The sequence below is a fragment of the Enhydra lutris genome, unplaced genomic scaffold (assembly GCF_002288905.1).
Source record: "Enhydra lutris kenyoni isolate GAN:26980312 unplaced genomic scaffold, ASM228890v2 scaffoldscaffold24, whole genome shotgun sequence".
Classification (NCBI taxonomy): Eukaryota; Metazoa; Chordata; class Mammalia; order Carnivora; family Mustelidae; genus Enhydra; species Enhydra lutris.
The window spans coordinates 14595365-14615179 of NW_019154108.1; the positions used below are offsets into that span (position 1 = coordinate 14595365).

At 45.9% G+C, this 19815-nt stretch overlaps 1 protein-coding gene across 3 annotated transcripts in view; it reads left to right on the forward strand.

The window, feature by feature from the left end:
- The window catches only part of LOC111150797 (prospero homeobox 1), a 52458-nt gene that overhangs the window by 24760 nt on the left and 7883 nt on the right, over positions 1–19815 (forward strand). The window lies entirely within an intron of this gene.

Consider the following 19815-nt stretch of genomic DNA (forward strand, 5'->3'; position numbering starts at 1 on the left):
CCTATGTGTAGCTTCACGAGCATGCCACTCTTTGTTCATACACACACACACACACACACACACACACACATATCTACAACATGCATATTCTAGATACACACAAAGCAGTGTAGACGATTCCCAGAAAGCAATGGCTACACGACAATGAAAGATGCATGGCTATGAGTAAGGTGTTTCTTTACCGGCTAATGCTGTGCCTCAGCAAACCGTTTTCATTGCAACGTGATGACTCTATGCGACAACACTAGCGAATCTCCCAGCCCTCACAAAAGCATTTTGCTGAGCCCTGCTGGCTGAGGCAACAATAACAAGAGGTGGGAATGTGGCAGAGTTCTGCAGCCTGAACCCCCGGTGGTGAGTGTAGACAGACTGTGGGTGGCTTGCCATGTTGGTCCTTTTCTTGTGTTATCTTCAGGATAGGAATGTTCTTCTCTGCCATCCGCTCCTACAGGGGACCTTATGTTAATATTCATGCTTTCCTCACATAGATAGGTACCCAGAGCAGGAAGTTGGCTACTTCAAAGGAAGAGAAGGGCATCTTGGTCTAGACTGGTCAATGAAAGGGACCTGCCCTTTCCTCTTGGGGATCTTCTCACACTGGTTTTGGCAGTGCACATCATTGATGGTGGCTGACCAGGCAGCGATGGTGGAAACTTAGCGGTGGAAACTTAGCCATGGGGAAGTCATGGTTTTCCCTTGAAAGTTTGAACGCTTCTACTGTAAGCCAACGTATCTTTGGTATCCACGGTGAAATATGTGTTTCTTGCCAAAGGTGTTACGAGCAACGTTTCTCTTTGGCTGAACACATTACAAGTGGGGATCCTTCTTGCATTGCTTCTCCATTGTAAAGGGTCCGTGTTTAAAGTCTGTTAGAGAGCGCAGGTTTACACTCTGAGAGTTTTGACAGAACTCTCTGAGGATTTCTTCTAGAGCTGACGAATAGGACTAGGGCTAGCCATTTTAAAGAAATCCTATGAAGACTTTCATTTCTTTTTCCCCCCTTTCTGTTGAGTCTGTTGCTCTAAACTTTACCCAAAGAGAACTCAACCGTATGCTAGTGAACTCTTTACAGCTGATAATGGCAAATATTTGTTCGGCAACGTGTGTCAAGCTTTCTAAAAGAATTGCCCAAGATTCACGCCATGAGTTCTGCATTTTTGCTGTGTAATACACTCTGAGATGACAAATCCTTATGGTGCACGTTCAGATTTTTAAGATTCTTAAACCTTACCTGGTTGGAACTTAACCCCCTGCTCACAGCATAAGGGCCAAAATGACACAAGCAGGGGCGGCTGGCATCGAGAAGTACCCAACAAGCTGTTCCATTTAGCAGCATCTAAATCCTCCCTTAATGTGATTAACATCTGATATTTCTCTCTTTGTGAATCATACCCACTTCCAGCCAGGACACCTCTCCTTTATCTGCAGTGTCTATTTTAAGACTGCTTCAGTGCAAGGAGTATGGGGCCCGGGGAGCAGTTTTGTCACTTCTCATGTGACTTCAGACAAGTTATTGGTTTATTCTGGGTCTTTTCCTTCTTCAGTAAAACACTGGGATCTTTCCAGAAATGAGGTAAGACGCAGAGCAGGAACATGGGTTCCGCGCTGTCCCCTCCACTCGCCCATAGGCACAGACGTGTACAAGCACGCCCGCCGCCACAGACGGTCGCTAAATAGATTTTCATTTCGCCTCCCAGTTGGGCTCGTTTACTAACAGAAGCTTCGGATGAGATGGTCCCTTCCCTTCTATGCCTTGGTGCATGGAAGTCAGTGCTTAAGTGAGATGCTCAAAAAGTCACTGGTCTTATCAGTGTGGTTTTACCACTGCTGGCGGCGGCCACGAGCCGCAGCAGACCCAGTACCTTGAGTAGAATATCTCAGCTGGTGCTTTGTGCACTCCTTGACTTTTGTATTTAACTTTCTTTTAAGATCAAGTAAAGTGAATCTGTGGTCTTATAGGAGCAAGCGAAGAGGATGGCCAAGTAGAGAATGGTACATCTTGTGGGATTTTTTCTTTCTTTCTTTCTTTTTTTTTCCCCTAATTTTGGAGCAAGTGAAGAGGATGGCCAAGTAGAGAACGGTACATCTTGTGGGGTTTTTTCTTTCTTTCTTTTTTTTTTTTCCCTAATTTTTAGACAGGGATGGAGCATGGTAGAGAGACTTTGAAGTTATGGCTACATGTTGCCCAAAGATCCAGTCCGTTCCGAGGACTATCTATTCACCCAATGAAATATTAGTTGGTCAAATAATAAAACAGCTTATTGGTGTCATTTTTAAGTTTCTCTATCCGTTGTTTGTGACACCAACAAGATAGCTAACGTTTATTGGCTGTACTATGTCCTGGGCACTCTTCTCAGTGTTTTACCAGTATTAACTGATTTAACGTGAGCAATAATAACGCTGTGGATGTTAATAGAAGAAAACGTTTAGTTTTCCTGAAGCCTTAGCCTGTTTTTTAAGTGATTCTAAACTGGTGGGAACAGGGAGAGCCAGGGAAAGAGAGAAAGAGGCTAACGCTTTCCCTCCTTCACCATGACTTTCTTCTTTCTTTCTCTTCTGCTACTTGTCTTTTTTCAGCTTTGTGCTCCGTCTGTCTCTGCCTCTGTCATAAGCTGGCTGGCGGCACCTCTGTCCCCGCCTAGCACCATCCCCCTCCAGCCCCTGCTGCTCCTGGCTCTCAAGGCCAGAGTGGTTGCTGACCCCTGGCCTGCAGGAAAATAAAGCAGATGGGGAAGGTTATCACTAGCGAGGAGGGAGTGGCTTCAATCTCTCTCCTCCTCTAGACCCTGCGTTTCCTGGCCTTTATGAGTCAGGACCTTCTAAGTGACAGGAGGGCTTGTTCTGCCTTTTGTATCAGTTTACACAATGGCCAAGATTCTTGGCACAGCACTTAGTGTGGTGAGAGCTTGAGAGGACCCAGGGGAAGTGGGAGAAGACCCGGAGGGGGAGGGGCACGCACCACGCGCCGCCGCCCTCAGTCTGTGCTGGAGGAAGGAAAGTTGGCCACCTCGCACGGGGTGGGGCATCTCGCTTCTGAAGGTGAGTGTGTGAAGGTGTGCAGGAAAGGGGTGTTTAATTACAGGCTGCATCTTTCGCTCCTACTTCTCACGTTTAATGAGATTGGCAACAATAAATTTGTCTTTCCAGGTGTTATGGTATAGATTTCCATGCTTCATTCTCACTTCCCTTTGAAGAAGTTCCAACATCTTTTTATAGGGAGGGAGAGGAGGGTTGGGATCCCTTCCCAGTTTTTAAATCATACTGATACTTCTGACTTTAGGGGCAGATGAGTTGGATTTTATTACTTTTTTGTTTCCCTCACAACTGTGGCAGGAAGGAAGGTAATGATGGCTGTCACTTTCCAAGGCTGCCCCCACGCTCCCTGTCACTCTCCGGTACTGGGAGGAGGTAGCTCTCGCCCCTCCGTGCCCGGCCGCCGTCCCTCCCAGGTCTGCCAGTACCAGGCATTGACCTGCAGGCAGGGTCCAAGTGCCCTATGAGTGTCCCTAGCTCCGCCCCTCCCCAAGACCCAAGTGTGGTGATGGGAGGCTGAGAAAGAAACAGAATGGGGCGAACTTGACTCATTGATTCATGGGCTCGTACAGGCCGTCTCCTAAGACACTGACACCCCCCCCAGCAGATGCTCCGTCCCAGAGCCTGTGGTTCAACTCTTTTCCAGGCGTCCCGTGACCGGCAAGAAGGGTGGTTCCGTGGACCCACTTCTGCCTTGCCTTGCTTCGCCCTTAGAAAGCGAAAATAACCCCCCAGCACCCCTCCTATCGCACCCCTACACCAGACACTGAACAACACGTGCTGAACACATCCTCTCCACCCCGCCTGCCCACCCCCCCACCACCGTGCCCAGCCCTCCCGCTTCCCACACATCCCGCGTTGAAGAAGATTTAATGTATTTGGAAGTCTTTCATCCACATTGTCATCTCTTTAAAGAAAAATGAGGACAGGTGGATTTAGGAAGCGTTTCCCTCCGCTCCAAAGAGATACTTAAATATGAGTGATCATTGGGGAAACTGGCACACGGGTGAAACCCTCTTACCGCCGCTGCGGTCTTTTTGGCCTCGGAGCCACTGAGCCGTTGAGTGATCACGTGACCCGCAACCTTGGTGGGCGGCGAGGAGGAAAAGACGCTCTTCGCATTTCTTCCCCTGCCAGTCCCGCCACTGACAAGCCAAATTGATCTTTTAAGAGACTAAATGAATGTTCTCTAAATATAAGTAGACACATGGCTGTCTGGGAACACATTCCTGTACAGAATGATGGCCTGAAGAGTGAGGGAGAGGACGGTAAAAGACGCCGGCTCCGAGGTGGGCTGGAAGGGGTGGGGGGGGGTGGGGGGGTGTGCGGGGGCAGGGGCAGGATTGTGCGCGCTCGGAGCTTCGTTTTTGCACCACTGTCCTTTTGGGATTCAAGGTGTTGATCAGTATAATGAAGCGGGACCATTGATTTATCATCTGTTTGGTAATGTCGTTGCATTTTTAGCTCCCTGTGTCTTTTTTGTCATTGGGTTACATTCAAGCACAGTAAGATCAGCTTTAAAACCTCCTTACTCAACAGCTTTATTAGTTATAGCATTCCATGACCTTTCTCAACATTCTTAAAGAAAAAGATACAGTGTAACGTCGCTTCACTTTGCTTATTGTCCTTTGTTGGGGTGAACAAAGCATTTTCCACAGTGGCTATAGCACATAATTATACAACTTTCAATGGCAGTGTCTTGGCACATATCAAAGTTCAGAGAAGCCTTTAGAAAAAAAAAATGTTTTGTGGCAGCCTAGGGAGGGTCTCATCTTTCCTTCAGAAAATAGTTCAAGGCTCTTCTGTCAAGCTTCCCTACTTAGAGCTTTTTCTCCTCCTGCTTCATAAAGTTTAAAGCGGATTCAGTGGAGTTCTATGATCTATTTCCTTTGAAAGATTGTTCCTCAGCACAGAGAGGCCCTTTGACTTCAAGAGTGCACAGATTCATGTCTTTAGGTATCATGTGTCTGACCTTATCAGTTACTCCATTTAATGTCGGAGAAAAAGTCTCAACTCTTTGTGTTTGTCTGTTTTGCCTCTGTGAAATGATTTGGTGAAAAGACCATCCTTTTTAACACACCACTGAGAGGCCGTTTCTGCTGCAACCTACCCTGTGGCTTTTCTCTCTTTAAAAAAAAAAAAAATTGTCCTTGTGTTTTGTGTATGGATGAGTTCACAGTGAGAATAGAATTATACAAGGGCAGACGCCCACACAAAAAAAATCTTTTTCTTCCCCCCCCCCCCCCCCCCCCCCCCCCCCGCAATGATCTATTGGCTCTCTTGGTGGCTCTGCCCCAACAGGAGAAGGCATTTAGCAAGCACAGAGGTGGCAGCGTAGTGCTGGGAAGGCAGTGGGCTTTCCCTTGCTTCGACCTACCCCTAAGGCCTTCATAATTAATTGTCCTTCAGAGATGAGGGAAGTTCAGAGACAGTGTGGGGAGTGATGTCTATTGTCTGACATTCACTTCTCCTTGCCTCTGCTCTTTTTTTTCGTCCCACAAAGGGTTATCAATAGGAGAAAGGGAGCAAGTTCTCTGCGGAGAGCCGCCGCCGGTGGTGGTTGGAGCTTTCGGTGGGATGTTAGCATTGTGTTCGGCCCATCCTGGCTTCAGTGTCTGGAGGAGTTCTGACAGCCTTTTGAAACCCAGCCTGTTTATTTCGTCTGGATGAAACAAACTCATTTAGCCACCTAAAGCTTGTTCAGAAGTTGGCGATCCCTTTTCACGTGGACGATAATATTTTAAATCAAATTTCCTCAGCCTCCTCCCACCCCCGGATTTGATTTCACTGGAACCCGTTTGGTTCTTTTTCAGCCGCAGGGCAGAAAATGTAGAGCTCGTTCCCTCATTTCTCTTAAGTGTCTCGGTATAAATTTCCAAGAGTGAGTGTTTCTGCAACCGGTCTTTTTGGTGAGGCCTAGGACTTTGGTTCTGGAAAGTAGATCATTCTCGTTTGAAAATATTGTGTCACCTTCAGTGATTGCCTTAAGCCAATCGTCAGTGCTATTTGGTAACATGACACAAAACAATGCAATCTGTGTGCCCCCCCCCCGCCACCCCCCGCCACCCCTGCTTTTTTGGCTGAGACACAAACTGAAAGATTCAATGTAGAGACAGCTATTCGAGAAGTAAAGGAGGAAGGCCATTAATGATTATTATACTTCTGTTCCTGTTAAATAGGGTGAAGCCAAGAAAAACAAATATAATTGTTCTTCCAAAGAGCGGTTGAACGGGCACATTAGAAAGGTTTAAGATCTGTTCGCTGTTGGGGGCACAGGGACGTCGAGGCTGAAGGGAACCATCTCTCAAGGAAATCTCTGGGTCTCTCAGAGCAGCTCCTCCTGGAGGAAGGGACCCATCACGATGGCCAGAAGTGATTCTGTCCCCGTAGCCTCCTTGAACAACTTTCCCCACAGACCTTTTGGTATTTAAAGAGAACCTGTGTATGGAAGTTGACACAACTAATATAGTCATACCAAAAAGGGGGTCATAAAAAATTAAAGTTATTCTTATAAATCTTTCATCAGAAGCAATGAAAAGGGACACGAGGGTAGTCTCGGTCCTTTGTGCTGCAAGCTCTTCTTCCGGGCTCTGGGCTATTGTTCTCGCAGCTCCTCAAACAGACTTTCACTTTCAAACTGACAAAAGTCACTTAAAAGCCAGACAGCTGTACTAACACACCCACCTTAGCGAGCGGGAGCCGCGGGCAGGTGCTGAGCCCTCTGCGGGACCTGGTTTCGGATGGGCGGGGGCCGCCTCTGCCCGCCCGCCCGCCCGCCCCCGCCCAGGCCCTCGCACCCAGGGGGGCCACGCGCGGCCCTTTCGTGTCCTCCCTACCCAGGTGCCCCCAGAGTTTTCTTGCCTTCTCTTTACGGCCTGAAACACGGACGTCCGTGATCATATTGATATCTGAGGTGGGAGGGCCGGGGCCAGGTTCAAGAAAAGTTTGAGCCCAGAACTTGGGAGAAGACCGAGAGAGGGTGTCTCAAAATTCTCTTCTTCCACTTCCCTCTTGCTTCTCTTCCTTCTGCCTTTTTTCCTGCCAGTCTGAAGCTCTCATAAGCTTTTCAGATTGCTGCTGCCTCCTTGGGAGCAGCTTGGTTCGGAGGAGAAGCACCCACCGGTGGTGGGGACAAGCCTTACCTCGGGTTTGAAGATCCAGCTAGAGGCAGCTAGGCTAGGTGACTCTGCCTGCCTCCCAGGCCTTGGGGCAGCCGCCACCATGGGCCATGGCGAGTCCTCCCTGTGTGTGTATTACAGGCCCCCCCCTCCCCTGTCACCTTGTGTACAGTCTGGTCTGTGACACTGATGGTGATTATGTCATTATTTTGCTCTGGGGGCCCTGGCACATCTGCAGAGCCCAAGCACATCTTCTTTGTTGCGCTGGCAAACATCCCACACCACAAATGCTTCATTAGCCCGGCTGCCGGCCTCCTTGCCAGACGCGAGTGCCCAAGCCCAGGCTTCTCTCTGCTCCGTTCTTTTGTGTCGCTGATGATCATGTATTCATCTTCCCGGTTCTTCCCCATTTTCCTCGACTTCTGAACTCCAGATGTCCCAGTTTTCTTGCCCAAATCACTCTGAGGTCCACAATGAGAAGCAGGGTGACTCTACCCCTTGACCCAGCCCCACCCCCTTGCCACCTCCTACTTCTCCGTTCCCCAGATGGATGGTGACTTTGCATAGCTCCCCAACACGAAGGCTGACATTTTCAAACTTACAGTTTGCCCAGATACCAAGGGACAGCTCCCGGGGTCTGATGGTAGATCGGGCTGGGATGGGGAGTTACTAGATACCGCTTGTTGGACGGATGCCTTTCTCCTGCACGCCACTCCTTTCCTCTCCTTGGTTCCTTTATTTGCTTTCTACGCATTGCCACATTTTACCAATTTTCAGAGAGCAGTCCCAAATGCGAGTGCAGGAAAGATTCTTCATGCTCCGCTGTGCATGTTATGGTCGTCTGAAGGTTCTTTTTCTCTGAATGGAATCTTCATCTCCACTCTACCCCCTACCAAAGTCCCCTGCCTCCTTCTGTGGCCCTAACCTCCCCAGCCCCAACAGTGACCTATTATTAGATATTTAAAGTGATTAGCACTTGGATCTTCTGGAAAAGAGCTAAAACATTTCCCTTAAGTCTTATCCTGTGTATTTCACAGAACCACAGCTTTTGTGAAGGTGTGCTGGTTTCTCCATTAACTGCAGTACATTCCCGAGTTTAATATCTTGGGCTGTGATGGGTGCTCCATAATTGGGATGTTTAATTTCCCCTTAAATCTGAAGTAATTGGTCTGTGTTACCATACTATCAGTAACTTCCCCAGTAGAGGGTTTAACCAGTTTTTTTTTTTTTTATCTCCTAACTACCGCAACATAAGATATTTGAAATGTCTCTATCATTGAGTAAGACAGAGATTTTTTTGTTTTAAGGATTAAGTTCATATTTTTATGGATATCACGGTCAGACCCTAGGACAGAGACAATAGCAACGAATAAAGAAAACTCCCTATGAGGAATGAGTTGTTGTATCGTACCAGATCCGAACATGTTCCAGTCAGAGCCCCTTTTCGAATATTAGGAATGATCTGACTGGGAGAGTGAAGGGAGAGGTGGTCAGGTCTGTTGGCTACCCAGCCCCCTGGGCAGAAAGCCCGTCAGGAGAGGCTGGTACCTGTCACTGTTGGAATCATTTTCAAAAGACTCACGATGTCCCTAGAACATTCCCAAGCTTCCATTATTAGCTCATTATGGTTTTATCACCCATGGGTTTATTTAAACCTTTTTTTTTTTTCAAACCTCACTGCATTCTCAGAGTATACCACTCCTCAAGATAATAATTCTCTAAATTTATTACCTGCTGTGAAAATTGCATCTTCTTTTTATGGCTCTTAAAGTGATTTCCCTGGAACTCCAAAGGGATCTCCCTTGTTAAAATATCCTGGGATTTGTGAACAGGACTATGGCCATATTCTCCATTTCCTTTCTGATTTTATAGACTTTGATCATTCCTCCCTCTTAATCTTCATCTCTCCAGATTAAGGGGCTGTAGTCCTTTTTAAAAGTCTAATCCCATACAGTAAGTGGGCTGCCCTGGATCATTTTTGCTGCCCTTCTGTAATGCGTTTCTGGTGTGACTGTGTCTTCTCGAGGGACGGTTACACTTAGCAGACCACGGGACCTAATTTGAGCTATGGGCAGGCCACACTGTGGTTTGGTGGTTGTACCTCTCTCACACACACCCACTGTGATTTGTTTTGTTTGTCCCAAAAGTTTATCCTCAGAAGTTGGATTTCTTGAGTAACATCTCAGTAGCACTTTTTGGTTAAGATGGTCCCATGAGAACAACTGATAAGACTTGGCAAGTATTCTTATTCTGGCAAATCTGAATGTGTCTCCAGGACATACCCAGAGAAATTTAAAAAAAAATTAAAAAAAAAACAAAACCAACAAGGGGCAGATCCACCATGCTATGTTGTCAGGATGTTTTCAGTGTTCTTGTAGATGAAGTATCAGGGTATTTGATATCATGAAGACATGACCTTCGTCTTGGGCTTGAGTCTTTAAAATGATAAAACTAGGGCAAGAAAGCTCTGGCCTCTGAACTATTCTCAGGCAGGAAACAAAATGTTTACTTATAAGTCAGTGTTATTTTATATGAAAGCATCACCTTGAGATCTTAAGAAGGAAATCCTTTGGGGGAATCTTTGCAATGTCAGTGGTCGTGAACTAATTAGTGCAGAACCTAGAAGCATGGATTCTGGAACTGGCTCCTGGGGTCAGATCCCAGCCCTTGAAACCCTGACAAGTATGTTACCCTCCCTGTACCTCAGTTTCCTTGTCTATTAAATGAGGAAAATAATAGCAACTACCTCACAGAGTTGTCTTGAGAATGACATGACTAGACGTGATGACCTTAGCACAAAGTAGGTGCTGTATAAGCATCTGCTTTTATTAATTCATGCAGCCAAGTAAAACTTACCTTGTTGCTGTTATCAGTAGCTCAACTCTTGCACCATTTCCTGCTGACCCCAAATTGGCAAACAAACAAATGAGCAAACAGGGAGTTCTCATCAGAATTGGGACAAAGAGTCAATGCAAAACTGGTTTTAAAAAGAGAAAGGGAGTCCTCCTGCCCCAGGTGTGGCTGTAAAGGTGACACAAGGCTGGAACGGGTCCAGGATTCCGGAGTCATGGGTTCCAGATGAGAAGGGTAGCAGTGAGGGGATGGGGTCTGGCAGAGGGAGCACCGGATTGGGGGGAGGTGTTTGCCTCTGACAACACCTGCCTCGTTGAGCTCTACTTTGCTCATCTGTCAAGTAATAAGACGAAACACGGAGCTTTGTTCTATCTCTGAAATTCGGTGATTCTAGAAGACCTTCCACATTCTTGAAATAAATCCTGGGCATGAGGCAAAGCTTTCAGCAGTGACTGTGGAGCACCTAGGAATCCAGATGGTGTCCATGTAGGGCCACTTCGACCCTTGTGGTTCTGCTGTGGCTTAATTATCTCAGTGAAGTCTCTAGGGTGCCCATTTTCGTGTTCTCCCAAGGCTCTCTTTGCAGATCTGAATCTCAACAGTGCCCTTGGAGACGTGGCAACTCCCATGCTGGGATTAGAAAGACTAATTTTTTACATTCATAAACATCTATTGACTGAATTGGCATGATCGTTATACTCTGCTCACTTTACGTGTTGTATTGGCTGGGGCAGCTGAACAGTGAGGACATTTGTGCCGAAGCCCTCACGCAAGTGGGTTTTCTAGGAGATGGAGCAGAACTGGACGAACTGAGAGAGGGCGTGTATACCTGTTCCCACACGTATTGCACTATGGCACACCTCCCCCCAACCACTAGAATTTGCGCTGTGCGTGAACCTCTGTCTAAGATACAACATCTGCCCTCGTTCGGGACAGAAAGGGTTGTTTCGGATAACTACCTTCACTACTGGGCTGGGTTGGCAATTTTTGTAAAAGCAACACCACCTTTTCTTTTAAGAACTCCCAATATGGTGGTAATCTTGATTGTGAAAGTCTTTCCCAGTGGGATTTGGTATGTGTTCATGCATTTGTGGTCAGTAGGTATCAAATCCTCACACAAGTCTTTTGGATATGTATTTTTCATCTTTTTAGGGTCCTAGTCCCCAATTTCTGGGTTTTTTGGGGGGGTGGGGCTCCATAGCATTTTAAAGTAAAATCTGGTTCTAAACGTGACTTTTAGTAAAAGGTAGTATGTTGCTGAGAACAATTGTGGGGGTTAGAGTGGTGCAAAGGCAGAAGAACAACCGGAAGCAGAAGTCGGTGGAGAAAGATGAAAGGCTCTGGTTTCAAGGCCACTGTGTTTCCTTTAATATAGAGACAATTTTCAAAGGTTTCTCATTTTCAGTGGCCTGATGATATGCAAGAAAATCTGTATATCAATTCCTGTAATTGCCTTTCGGTACGACCAATGCAAGAGCCAATCCCTGACAGCGTCCTAAGACTCCCCATCACAAACATTACCTCAAGTCCCATTAGGTGTTGGCATGGGTCTGGAAGGCTCCCAAAGAGGCTGGGAGCCGTTCAAGAATCAGTTCCTCCCCTTTCCCAAACTATTTCCCTTTCTTGAAAAAGGAATTTCAGTGCCATTCCAAGCTCTTAGGTTGCTTTGAAATACAGCTCATCCTTCCTTTTGCAAAGGGTAATTGTGGAGGAAAGACCAATAGAATATTCTAGAAACACAAAACAGAATTTCTCTGAGAACAAAAATCCTTTAGTCAAAACCAAAAGATCTGATGGAGGCCTTTAATCCCAGTCCTTTCTCAGAGCAGCCCCAATATTATTTGGGATGCATACTCTGTTGTCACCGGAGTGGCGGTCTTTCCTAGGATCTGGGGATCTCAGAAACACTCTTTTGATCATCATCCGTACCTCATGGTGCCTTCTCTGGTGCTTGCCACGGGTGATGCTCTTCTCATTGTCCTGCCTGAACCTCACTTCCTAACAGTTTCTCCCTGGGCTCCTCAGCTCTGTTAGCATGAATACGGGACATGCAGACTAGCTTCCATGTTAGTCTAGGCAAAGCTCAATTACGAAGATAAACCCGCCGCAGAAAACAATCACGTAATGCATTCTTGAACGAAACAGGAGTAACTGTGGATTATCTGTGCCCCAGCTTCCTTTCGTGCAATATTGGAGAGTTTATGTCTTGTTGTTTTTGGATAATCTCCCGTCCAAGAATGGCACCAAGCTTGGCCCTATTTATTCTACCACCTCACCCAGTAATTGTAGCAAAAGTTAAACTTTAAGCACTATCAGCCTGTCTTGAACTCAGATACCAATGGCACATAATTCGTGGGGCTACCTTGAGGGGAAGGGAGTTAACACTGCTGCATGAAGGTACGCTGCTTGTTTTTCCATCTAAGTATGGAGCTGATTCATTTGGTGTGTTGTGAAGGAGGTCCGGATTCCTCCATCTCGTACATTTGAATGTTTTCTGGCAGGAACATTTCTAATAAAATGCTCCTCATCACGGCAGAGAAGGACTGAAGTCTTCCTGGGCCTTGATGATCACTGGGTGTGGTTTCATTCTGTTCCCATAGACATGGCAGCCTTCCGTGCATCTGAGGAATGGCGTGACATTGTAGGTTGAATTTGGGTGAATCAGTCCCAGCCACCCTACAGGAACAAGTAGTGTGCTGACCCGGTGAGGCACATGGGATTAGTGAAGAATGAAATTGCATTCGGGACCATCGTTAGCCCTCAAGTTTAGCTAAGAGCAGAGATTGGCAAACTATGATGTATGGGCCAGATCCGGCCCTCAGCCTGTTTTTTATGACTCTGAGCTCAGAATGGTTTTTATATTTTTAAAAAAGTTGTAAACAAGAAGAAGAATATGCAACAGAAAGAGAATGTGGCCCACGAGGTCTAGGTATTTACTATCTAGCCCTTTACAGAAAAAGTTTGCCAACCCCTGGTTTGGGATTGTTTCACTGTCTTGGAGAACACAGACTCTCTCCGAGTCCTGAGGTTCCAAAAACTCCATGATTCTTGGGTGAAATAGTCTTGGTCCAGGTCTTACCTGAATAGCCTACCAGAAGTGTAATCCCAGCAGGAGCTTCCAGTTATGTCTAAGATCAAAGAGTATCTTAACGAATCCTGGGGCTAAAGAGATTAGGAAAGTATTAGATTTCCATTTTTATTACTTTTTCTCTGGTTTTCTTTTTGTTGAATTTTATTTGTTCATTTGTTTTGTCTATTTAAAGTTGGAGTCATTCTTTGAAACATGTGCAGAGTTCAGGAGGGAAGGAACATTTACTCTGTCACCACGAATAACATGATGATCATTGTGTTTCCTGACATGTATGCCACCAAGACTTCCAAGCATGAGCACATAAACTAGCCCTTTTCGTCATATTTGGTGAACCAAATTTCAGTGCCACAAAATAATTTCGACAGGGTCATAGAGTGTATTATAATGGCATTTGCCATTCTGTTCCCAGCAAACTAGTTAAGTACTTCCTTTTCTGGGGCTAGAAGAGAGATGGTTTTATTTCTCTTGCTATCTCTATCAAGTTTCCAATGGAAGGTTTATGCCATTTAAAAAGCATACACGCACTATTAGCAGGCAGAGTAGCTGTTAAGACATTCTTTTTTTTATTCTCAAAAGTCACAATTCGTCAAAACTCTCCATCCAAGCACAGTTCTTGATCATCACGTGATTTTTTTTAAATCAACACATACCTCATCAACATCTTGGAGGTGTAGAAATTTTATTGTGCATTCTGTATTTTCTAAATAGCCACTTTGAAATGAGGAAGATTCAATTTAGGTAAGGAAACAAAGGGAGCACTCAGGGCACACCTCCGCCCTTCCTCCACGCTGCTGTCAGAGAAGTCCACACAAGGGATGAGTGCCTGTGGTCTCCCCAGCCCCTCCCTGCCCACACTGCGGACCCAAGTTCACGTCCCTGATGCTTTTTCATGGAACTCCGCTGTCCGTTCAAGGTAGATCTTAGCCTCCCTCGCTCCCTTCCCATGTGACTCTTCATTCTGTTTATTACACTTCCTCAAGTGGGGCCATTTCCACCATGTCTCTCTGGTGGCTCCTCTACCAGCATCTCCACGGACTGGTACGGCGCCGGAGGATGCCATGCATGTTCCCTTGGAAGTTTTCCTGCCACAAGCTCAATGTATGTCCCCGCCGCAGCGACAGACGGAGATACGCGCTTTCCTTTTGCCACTTTTTCTAATTATCCCTGCAGCTCTTTCAGTCTGGCTGGGAGCAACCTGGGGACCGTTGTGTGGGTCTCCCTCCCGCTCGGTCCCCCATCCCCGCCCCTGGCACATTAACATGACATTGCGTGGTGTGCACAGAACGGGAACAGCTTCCACCAGCTGAAACCTCTGATCCCAAACCCACCAGAGAGTTTGGCTTTTGGATTTTGGCAAGAAGGCCTGTTGCCCATCAGGTCAGCATGAATAAAGATTTCTTTCTTCCTTTCTTTTTTAAAGTCAAGCACCAACTGACACTGCCCTCCCCCGCACCCCAGCTCCCTTTCTCAAGACAATTTAACCCCTTCTCCCAAGTACATTTTTTTTTCTGAATGCGTGGGATTTTGTTTTATTCTTTTCCTGTGAGACAACCAAGAAATCTACTATATGCAGAATCTGAGAGCCAAATCAATTCTAAGCCATCTTATCATTTTTAAAGTATGTTTATCCAGCTTTGCAGTAGGAACAAGCAGACTGTTTGAAGGCCACATACTTTTCAAACCTTGGTTGCAACACGTTTGCCCCGTTTTGAAACTGTCTTTATCTAGCCGAGAAAACGAAAATCTATTTGACAAAGTGGCACTCTGGCCAGTTTATCTTGCAATATGGCTTTAGCTCACTGAGTCTATTGATTTCCTTAAATTAATGTTTACAGAATGCTACTGAATTTTGCTCAACAGAACATTGTTCTTTTGAAGGTTTGTAAAAAAAAAATATGATACAGACTGTTATTGCCATGTGTTCTTTTGCTTAGAGGAAACGTGTTTGTTTTTGCGTTTTTGTTTTATTGTGTGTTTTTTGTTTTTGTTTTTTTTAAGGGCAGCCTTGAACTATAGCCACTTCCTATAAGCATTTACTCTTCACATATTTAAGTAGCAAAACACGTTACTAGGGAAGTGAGCCCACTCTTAGGCCTAAAACTGCATGGGCATTATGCTGACCCAGTCCCGTGTGGTCCCCGAAGGCTGAAGGCCACTTGGAACATCAGAGTGAAAGAGACTTTAGTCCGAAGCCCGGTTGCTGCCGCAGAATCTTCCTCTGCCTTTCTTGGTATCACCCGGCCGGCCTCGGCAAGTGGCTTCGCGGCCAGGGCACCCCGGATAACGCCAGGCTTCCAAACACAGGTGTGAGGATCCCAGTAAAATTTAAACACCATGTAGCCGTTTGATGGGAACTCTAATACCTCTTTCTTTGACCATGGCACTCAGCGAATCTCAGGGGACCATTTTAAAACTGGCCCTTCAGCTCTATGACAGGGGTTCAGATCACCATCATGAAGTGACTGAAATAAAACTTAGGAAATACAAAGCAACTTTCTCAACTTGTTGACTTGGGCCATAAGATCGCTCAAGCAAACATACTCAAAGCATCTCAAAATACTGCCTTGTACACATTGACTCATCACACTGAGACACTTCCCAGGAATTGGACCCTTCTTTAAATGTTCCAAGCATCACCTTACATTCGGGGGGTATTTTGCGCTTCCTGAAGCGCATCCATGTTTGCTCTCCCCCTTGGGCCTTCCCTGCCACGTCGGGGCATCAGGACGCGATCCCACGATGCACTGCGCGCGGCGTCCGGCATCATGGCTTCCTTCTGGGCCGCTGCGGCCCCGGGCGAGCGCTCAGAGTAAATGCGAGCCCCGGCCGCAAGGGAGACCCCGCGCCACGGCATCTTGTGATCGTATTTGATAGCTCCAGGTTTCCTCCTCTGCCCCTGACAGGAAAATTCCAGGAGAATGAGACAGTGGAGAGGAGCAGCAATGTCGTCTCTGTTTTTGCCTTTTCATCTGATAATCTTGGAGGAGTTACTAAAGCATCTGAGTTTATCCATTTAAGTCCACTCTGTCTGCAGTGTAAGTCCCCAGCTTGTGCCACTGCCGTCAGGAGCTCCGTCTCTCCTTGATCAATATTTACTTAACAAACAGCAGGGATGGGAGAGTTTGTTTAGAGGAATCATGTGCGCACCAGGGTGAGCGAATGCTCGGGAAAGTACTTTAACTTTGTCTCCTTCCCTAGGACCTTTGTGCGCGTGTGCGCGCGTGTGCGCGCGTGTGCGCGTACAGAGGCCCTTTCTGTTTTTAGCTTCTCCAAAGACACTTAGAAGTCATCTAGAAAATGCCTCGCGAAATGTGATTAGTGCATTGTTCAACTCTAAGAGAACTCATGATGTAAATTCAGGTTTGAAAGCCCCAAGTTCGACTTTTCCTTTTAGGCTCTTACACAGGTTCAACATTTTGGAAAGACTCTTGGGATGAACAAGATGCACAAGCATCTTCCTTTGACCCCGCTCAGATGAGTGGGAGGGAAGCAGATGCAGATGGAGACAATGAAAACAGTTTTGACAAGGCAACTCTAACTATATTTCTTGATGGCATTAGAGAGAGAGAGAGAGAGAGAGAGAGTGTGTGTGTGCGCGTGCGTGTGTGTGAAAGCCCAAGGAGAAAAGTAGCTCTCCAGATTTTCAAAGCTGCTTACCCAGTTTTTGGAATTAGATGTGTCTAACGCTAATAATAAATATGAATACCGCGGCGTTCAAGTTTAGAGAGCATTATTCTTTCAACTTCACCGAAACAATTGCTTGAAGGCTCAAGTCAGTGTCTCCAATGCAGTTGACTTGGAGGCATCTGGGTCTAGTTGGAGGGGTTTTGTTTCTGTGTGGGTAGAGGCTGGGGGAGGCTGGGGGAGTTATTTATTTATTTGATTTTGTGAATTGGAGTTGTAAAGCCATCTGAAATATTCATGCAGAATTGTCTGAGAAGCCCGTTTCTGTTTTATTTACTGCACAGTAGAACAGCCACAGTGGATTAGTTCTACAATACCCGTAACAAAAGCCCAACAGCTGATGCATGTGATGTTAGGAGGTGACAAAACAGTTAAAGTATGCTGCTGGCTACAGGCAAGCAGTCAGCAGATGCAGACAAAAGGGTTTGTGACAAGAATAACTCTCTCTCCAAGGCGAGCAGTGAAGAGTATCCAAAATACCAGTACCCTTTTCTCCTTGACATTGTCTTCTTACAGTCAGCATTTTATTGCCCTTTTATAGTATGAAAAAAAAAAAAGTGGAGGAGGAAGAAGAAAGAAAACCCACACACAAACTAATTCACCAAAATACTAGCCACAACGTTACTTTTCCATCCGTTAAATACTCCTGCCCATACATATGTTCCCTTTTACATTTTCCCTTCAAAGTGAGTTTGAAAAAAAAAAATAGTTTAAAAGATAAACTGAATAGATGATCTCCCTTGATAAGATCGTAATCTATTGATAACCTTGATAAACCATTAGAGCCTTTGGATGTTGGGGAGGGACTGGGGAGAGAGCACTATGCCTGGTTTGTTTTCCCTCCATTTCAGCAAAGATCATTTCACTGATAAAATGGGGGCAGTGGACCAGTTTTTCAAGGGGATGGAGGATGGAGAGGTCTCCATGGAAGCTGTGCAAAGGGCCAGATTGAGGAATCCCGCAAAAGGCTAAGTGATGAGCTTGGGGATCTTTCAGAGGTGTGAAAAATCAGCTTCTCTGTCTCCAGAAAATAGGGGAGGCTGTCTTCTTTTTAACCTTTGTAATTCCCCTTCTATTCTCTGTGACATTCATTCAGCTGCCAAGAGCGTTTGGCAAGGTTTGGGCCAGCGAGCACACTTCCAGTGACCACTAACCTTGGTATGTCCTGACGCTTATGATGAGTGTCTGCAGGACACAGAAGGCAGGCAGCCTGCTATGTCAGGCTTTTATTATGTACTGCAGAGGCTAGGGACAGTCAGTTTAATAAAACAAATCATCCTTGAAGGTAAAGCAACTGGGAAGAGGAGGAGGAAGACGGGGGGAAAATGTGTCTTTGCCACTCATTCTGGGGCGGGGGGGGCGGAGAAAAAGAACGGCAGAACAGCCTCCCACCCAACACACTGTGCGTGTGCGCACGTGGATCCGTGTGTGCGTGCGCACGCGCCCAACCCAGCCACAGCCGGAGCAGATCTGAAAACGTCCTCCTGATTTCCCCATTTCATCAGAGCCCGTAAGGCCCTTGTTTGCTCTGAGGAGACTCAAATACAAATGATCGTGATGAGATTGGTAGACGCTGATAGCCAGCCCCCTTCAGATTTATGAGTGCATTCAAGTACCTCGTTGCAATTCTCTTCTCCTCCAAATATCAAGGCAAGGAGAGGCAAGACCATTTGGGGTGAGGTTCCTATATTGGGATGCCTTTTTATCAAGCAAAGTTTCCATTCTCCTCTCCTGAAGAACACTCAGCACAGCAGCTCCCACAATAGCTTCAGAGTTCCAGCCAGAGACTTTGGAAGCCTTTTGTTTTTTCCCTGTGGCATGTCCAAAGGCACGGCCTTCCCTCCCCCTCCCAGCAGCCTGCATTGTCTTGCATTCCAGGGACTTGATTGACTGTTGCCACCTGATGCTGAGGAGACACTCTGGGGTTCATTCTGCAGATTGTTAGGTTCTATTAAAAGAAACCTAGATAAGGGATTACTTGTCACTAAGGGATTTTCTGCAGATGTTTATTAGTGATTGGAAATCCATTAGGTGCGAAGAAGTACAGAAGAATATGGGCAACATCATTCTCGTAAGCCCAAATTCTAAGGCAGCCCCCCCAAATCAGAAAGGGCCCCCTTTTAGTCTGTTAAATGGAGTTGGGGAAAGTTTTAAAGCAGAAAGGGGTAAGGGTCTCTTTTCTCATGGGTGATATTTCTACCTGTGGATGGAACTCCTTGGCACTCTCTCAAAAGATCAGTTGCTACCCATCAGTTTACCTCTCTGGAGCCACCAGGAAAGATTAATTGCTCTAGCATTAGAGGATCTCATTATCAATTGCTTTAAACCAGCCCAATCTGTTGTACGAGTATTGCCTCAAAGTAAGCCCTAAATTAACAAACCATTTCATTTGTTCAAAAAGAATTCATCCCTTCTCAAACATAAACCAATATCCTAAGTCTCCTCCTGGGAATCCTTTGTACCATTCACATTTATTTTGAAGTTCCTAGCTCTTCTGTGGTTTTTCTCAGCCACAGATCCACAGCTTGTCGAGGTTTTGATGCCCCATATAAATAGAAATTACTGAAAATGCATTAAAAGAGAGCCAGCATGGTTTAATGATAAGACACCTGGACATGTTATTTCACATGAGTCTCTTGTTCTCATAATTTATTCATCTTGTAGAGTCTCATAGTTTCTTCATCTACAAAATGACTTTTGAGGTCTATTCCAACTCTTTAAATGCTAGCTTTTAGAATTATTGAAAAAAAATTTTTTTTTCTTGTTTAAGTATCGAGGAAGAAGTTACGTGTGACTCCAGAGCAGTGTGGAGTAAAGCAGAAGGCAGGCTCTCGTTATGAAAGACTATGCAAAAGAACTTTGTTAAGCATTGTGGCGGAGACCCACAATAGAAACCGTGGCTCTTTATCTAAAGACACGTCGGGGCAAATTCATTACAACTAGATAGAAGCAGGCGAAAAATTAAACCACACAAGACACAAATACAAAAGATGGTGAAGGATAGCCCAAGATTACCACCAAAAGAAATGAATGTTC